This window comes from Lontra canadensis, unplaced genomic scaffold (genome assembly GCF_010015895.1).
Source record: "Lontra canadensis isolate GAN:19392208 unplaced genomic scaffold, GSC_riverotter_1.0 scaffold58, whole genome shotgun sequence".
Lineage (NCBI taxonomy): Eukaryota > Metazoa > Chordata > Mammalia > Carnivora > Mustelidae > Lontra > Lontra canadensis.
Window position 1 is genome coordinate 6,711,213 of NW_022631052.1, and position 6,270 is coordinate 6,717,482.

The window sequence follows — 6,270 nt, forward strand, 5'->3', positions numbered from 1 at the left end:
CAGAGGGCAGATTCATGTTTGTAAATAAGAGTGAGAATGTTGGGGCGCCTGGGTGTCTCAGTGGGTTAAAGCCTCTGCCTTCGGCTCAGGTCATGATCCCAGGGTCCTGGGATCGAGCCCCACATCGGGCTCTCTGCTCAGCAAGGAGCCTGCTTCCCCTTCTCTCTCTGCCTGCCTCTCTGCCTACTTGTGATCTCTGTCAAATGAATAAATAAAAAAATCTTTAAAAAAAAAAAAAAAGAGTGAGAATGTTCTGGGCGCCTGGGTGGCTCAGTCGTCAAGTGTCTGCCTTCGGCTCAGGTCATGATCCCAGGGTCCTGGGATCGAGCCCCGTGTGTCATGTGTCGTGTTCCCTGCTCAGCGGGCAGGCTGCTTCTCTGTCTCCTTCTTCCCCTTCTCGCACTCTCTCTCCCTCAAATAATAAATAAATAAAATTTTTTATAAAGAATGAAGTGTTTTCAAAGGCCCTAAGTTTTACAGAAGTACTCATTCATTCATTTATTCAAGATCTGATTGATTCTCTGTTCGGTGCTGGCGCCACTCCCGTGGCTTTGGACCTGAACAAGCTACCTCAGTGAGCCCGATATGCAGCCAGCCGTGGAAACCACTGATCTAACCCCACCCCTTCCTTTGACAGACTGTGAAATTGAGGCCCAAAGAGGAGCAGTCACTAGCCCAAGAAGAAGACTCTGCGCTCCAGGCCCTTCATATCTATGATTGCATGTGATCCTCCCAACCATGGTGAAAGGTAGGCATTATCGGGGCACCTGGGTGGTTCACTCGCTTAAGCATCTGCCTTTGGCTCAGGTCATGATCCCATGGTCCTGAGATGGAGCCCAGCCATGAGGCTGCCTGCTCAACAGGGAGCTTGCTTCTCCCTCTCCCTCTGCCCCTCCCTCCCTGGGCTCGGGCTCTCTCTCTCTCATTGTTGCTTGAATAAATAACATCTTTTTTAAAAGATTTTATTTACTTATTTCACAGACAAAGTAGGCAGAGAGGCAGGCAGAGAGCGAGGAGGAAGCAGGCTCCCTGCTGAGCAGATAGCCTGATGCGGGGCTCGATCCCAGGACCCTGGGATCATGACCTGAGCCAAAGGCAGAGGCTTTAACCCACTGAGCCACCCAGGCACCCCTGAATAAATAAAATCTTTAAAAAAAAGTAGGCATTTTTCCCATTTCACAGATAGGAGGGGAGAGACATGGCCAAAGTCCCAGGGTGAGTTAGTTGGGAATGGGTGTGACGACCATCCGCTGTCCCAGAAAACCTACTCTGATATGCTACAGTTTAGCATATCAGTTCTTACTAAGGAGGACCCTTGGGATGGATCCCTGTGCAAGGTTGGGGAAGGAAGCAGGAGTGGGCAGAGAGGAAGCAGAGCGGGATACAGGTCCAACTACGCCCTCCGCCTACCCCACAGGGAGTTGCGGTACTAACGCAGTGATGTCCCCAGTGGGTCCAGATGGCCGGGCCTTCATGCTCCTCCTTGATGGGGCCTGAGCTGTAGGCTGGCCTGGAAAGGGGCAGAAGCCAAGGCGGCTCTCCTGCTGAGAGATCCCCGAAGGGGAGAACAAAGAGTCTGTCGGCAACGTGCCCTCTGTGGAAGGGAGATCGGGATGACACATGAAACTGAGGCTTGACGAGCCTCTGAAGGTGGTCCTGCATCTCACAGATGGAAAAGTAGCAGAAACAGGATCTGAACCCAGGTCTGTCTGATGCCAACATTCCCCACCCCTTGCACTATTTTTAAACCACTAGTCTATGCTGCTCAGCAAGAACTGAAAAGCCAAAGAAGTTGGACAGAGAGAAGATTCAGAGACTTACCAACCCAAGGGTTGACTACCTGGGAGCCCAAATATATGACATCACCCCCGATAAATGGGAAAGTTGTGACTTGGAGCCAAAGGAGGGAGGGGGAATGGCGGGTTCAGATCTGACCAACCAGCTCGTGGCAGAGGCTGCTGGAATGAAAATTTGCATTTAGGGGCAGATGACGAAACCATCATGTTTTGAACTCTCCGACATGGCAAAGGGCCGAGAAGACAACCCAGCATTTGTTTGTAGTATTGCATGATGGGAAGTGCCATTAACACTTGGAAAAAATGAAATGCAGCCAGCGAGATTAAAAAACAACACCGCACTTTCTTCCAGGGACTGTGAGGACTCGGACTTGTCCCCAGAGAGAGGGAGCAACTGAAGACAGTTTCACAGATGATGATAAAATGGAACAAGTGTACAGCGAGGAAGCAGGAGGCCTGAGCTCCAGCCCCAGCTCTGTACTAACAAACAAGCTGTGTGTCCTTGAGCAAACCTCTTGCCCTCTCTGAGCCTCCATGAGAGCAAGTTATAGCGATTACAGTGAGTTCCGCCTTACAGAAGCCAGACATAATATACAGCAGAATCAGGTGGGTTTGCCTCCTAATGATGTCTTAGATTGCATTCTTTTGTCCCAGCCCCACTAAGCCTCTAGGAAAACCATTATTTCCACAGAGAAAAATGTTTATTCTTTATCTGCTTCTAAGACCAAGACCTCTCAACTTTTGTTCTTCCTCTTTTGAAGGAGACTTAAGTAAAATATACATTTCACTTTTCTCTTTACTGTGACAGCGGCTATGTGCCGATGCATGGCCTCTGGGGCCATCTGAGCTCCATGTTGTGGAGGCAATACGGAGTGGTCCAGGAGGAGCCAGGAAAGCAGGAGGGGAAGAAGCTGGGGCGTTTCCTTCTGACACCTCCCTGCTCCGACAACTGTCGCATACCTCCTGACCTATCAGGTGCTCCTACTGGTGGCCCCTCACCGCTGGGTACCCCCAACTCCCTTCCCTCCCTTGGCCCCAGCGGTGGTAACGGCTCCCTGCTATGTTAGCCGGTCAGTGCCATTCATTAACAAGTCTTTCTACTCAACTCTCCCCAGCTGCCCAGGGGGCGTGTTCCTTGTCTCTCCTGCGGGAACCCTAGCTGACACGACAGATGCTCAATAAGTATGGGGGGGGTGGGGAATAAATGAATGAGTAAATGAATAAATGGGTAGCTGGAAATGGTCACGTGTGAGGTGACCGGTGTGCTAATTACTGGTTACTAGACCATCATTTCACTGTATCTACCTATGCCAAATCATCACAGTGTACACCTTAAATGTGGACCATTTTTAATTGTCTGGTATGCCCTAATAAAGGGGCGGGGGTCTGTGAGTGGATGAGTGAGCGGAAAAGGGGGGGAAGTAGGGGATCACATAAGGACTGTGTTAAGGTGAGATTATGAGTTAAGGGTAAGGTAAGCCAGAGAGTAGGGGTCAGGGTTGCCTGGGGTAGGAGTCCCGGTGAGGCTGGGAGGCAGGATGTGTTGGCAAAGCAGAGGGAGGTGGGATGACGTGCGAGGTGAGGTGAGCTGCCCACAGCCGTCTGCGCTGCTGCGTGAAGACTCCTCTGTCTCGTCTGCGCTGCCCAAGGGGACATGAGGTGACTGTGCCGAGCAAAATGCCCATTAATTACTTTGGCCGAAGGTCAGCCGGCACGCCCCACACTCATGCCACGGACAGTACATGAAAACCGCCTTCAAGAGGCAGCGGCACCCAGACCTCAGCCTCCAGCAAGGTCAGACGGAAGGAGTCCGACACGCCCGGCACCCTTCAAGGGAGTCGCCCAGCTCCATGGCCGTCAGAGGAAGCCATTTCTCATCTTAGACAAGCAATTCTGGAAGCTACCAGAGCTGTGGCTTAGAATATACTTATGAGCCCCCATCTGGCTTCTTTCCATGTCTAATGCAGGCATTTTCCTCATGTGCAGAATTCCAGATTTCTACAGTACCCAACGTTTCCCAGGCTTCTGTGACTCAAAACCATGGTCACCGTGTCGCCATATCCTCATCATTGTGCATGCTTTATTATTTATCAAATGTTTTCCTTTACACTGACACTTATCCAGCACCCCCGCCTTTCTCTTGAATATGTTTTCAAAGAAAACATTATTTCATGCCTCAGCAAAGGAGAACCATTGAGGCAGACTCTGGAAGCAGGCTTTCTGGATTCAAATCCTGTCTCTGGTACCCACTAGCTGTGTGACCTTGGACAAGTGCTTTCACCTCTCTGTGATTTGGTTTTCTCCTCTATAAAGTGGAAATAATAACAGGATCTTACATCTTAAGAAAGTGAAAGGAGTTATGACTGTAAAACCTTTACAAAAGTGCCCAGAACACGCACTACTGCGAGCGGAGGTTGTTTTTGCTGGAAATGGAAAACTAGTTCTCACCAGCTACATAGAGAGAAGGTAGAGGGAAAATGCAAATTCAAAATTTAAAAAGAAATCATATCCAATTTTCTTTGTTAGAGGGAGAAATTAGCAAAATACCAGGCATTAAAGCCACATTGGCACCAAGCTGAAGTTTTCTTTCTGGGGTAATCGGAGAATGAATGACATCTGAACGAGGCAGGCTGCTTTCGCCCAGTGATTTAAAGCTCTGTCCTTGTATCAACCACAATCGTGCTTTGTACTCTATACTGCCGACCACTCTAGTTCCCCACTCCAGTGACAGGGGCAAACAGGTCCAGGAGATGGAAGAGACCCGTCCAAGGGCACAGGCAAATTAATATTGGAGTGTAAGCCGCAACAGCTGGCTGTTCTTGGTGTCACACAAGTGTCTGACTTAAGCTTGCATCGCAGAGATGTCTGCGTCCAGAGACATCCTTCCCAGAAGCATCCAGGGCTGTCTTGAATGAACACATTGATTGCCAGCCACCCCGACTAAATAAAGAGCCAGACTGCCACCTTCCCCCACGGAGGCACCTCTGTTTTAGAAATTGGGGTTGATTTTCATAATTGCCCATTTGGGCCACTTTTTCTTTTTTTCCCCTCTTCCTGCACTTCAATTCCCACTCTCGCATTTTAAGTTCTGCAATAAATAGAGAGCCCAAGAAACTCTAGGACCCGCTCTTGACCCCCCAAAAGAAGAAACTCTCTCTCTCTCATTTCCCAACCTCCTCTCCCTTGACCCACCCTCCCCCTCACTTTGTGGCCAATAACGTTACTATGGAAAGGCTGAGACCATAGAAATACAGCCCAGCCAGAGAGGCTCTGGACCCAGAGACTCCGGGAATCTATTTCCAACATGAATACCCGAGAACCTCAGTCCCTGATGTGTAAAGAAAGGCTTCTGTAAAAATTCCATAAAAATGTGGGAAGTACTCAATGTCCGTTATACAAAATGATTTGCAGGAGGCTCGAATATTTTCATCTTCGCCAAACTGCCTTTATGAAAAAGAGCCATAGAAGGAAAGACTTCAGCAACCTCCCAGGGATTATGAACGCGGGTATATTGCAATCAGTGTTGCTCTTAGCCTCGGGAAACTCGATTTTCTTTGTCGTTAAAATTGCCTGTGATATTCTCCTTAGGTGTTCAAAACTCAGTCAGATGTGCATTCCCCCAGACAAAGAAAAAGTAACAAATAAAAAAAATTAGAACGCCAGGCTGGGGGGAGTGAAATCAGGAGATAGCGGTTGTCGCTGTGAGAGGGTGCACCACTTACTTTCCCTCCTTCAGGGTCTGGGTTCCTCACCTGAAGAAACAGGGAACTGAAAAGCTAATGGTCTCTGAGCAGCTGCCATCGGCGCCTCCTACACACATGCATGCACAGCACACATGCACATGTGCACTCTCACACACGTGCACGTGCACACACATGTACACATGCACTCGTGTGTGCACACGCATGCGCACACGTGCACACATGCATAGCACATGCATACACACACATGCACTCGTGCATAGGTACTCATGTGCACACCCACACTCTCACATGCACACATGCACCCACATGTGTGCACACATACATGTACCCACACGTGCGTCCACATGCACACATGCACTCACACGTGTGCACTCATGTGCACACCCACACTCACACATGCACTCACATGCACACATGCACCCACCTGCACACATGCATGTATCCACACATGCGTCCACATGCACGCATTAACTCACACACGTGCACTCATGTGCAGACATACACGCACACATGCATGCACGCACACACGCAGTCTAACGGGACAAACCTGCTCCTTCCTCTCACTAGGCCCTCCCCAACCTCATCCTTAGGCCGAAGTGAGCCAGCTCAGTTACCCAGACTCTGAACTTGAGCCCCCTAAGCTCTTTATCTCCTTCATCACACACATCCAAGTATCACACCAAATCTTGCTGACTCTAATGTTATTTTCTTTTTTTTTTTCTAGATTTTATTTATTTATATGACAGGCAGAGATCACAAGTAGGCAGAGA

General features: G+C 49.3%; 1 long non-coding RNA gene across 1 annotated transcript; it reads left to right on the forward strand.

Moving 5' to 3' along the window:
* The first annotated feature begins 705 nt into the window (after positions 1 to 705).
* LOC116878599 lies at positions 706 to 3,907 on the forward strand. Its single transcript, XR_004384857.1, has 4 exons — positions 706 to 748; positions 2,149 to 2,402; positions 2,605 to 2,771; positions 3,500 to 3,907. It is a non-coding gene; the product is annotated as an uncharacterized LOC116878599 (long non-coding RNA).
* Positions 3,908 to 6,270: the final 2,363 nt, after the last annotated feature.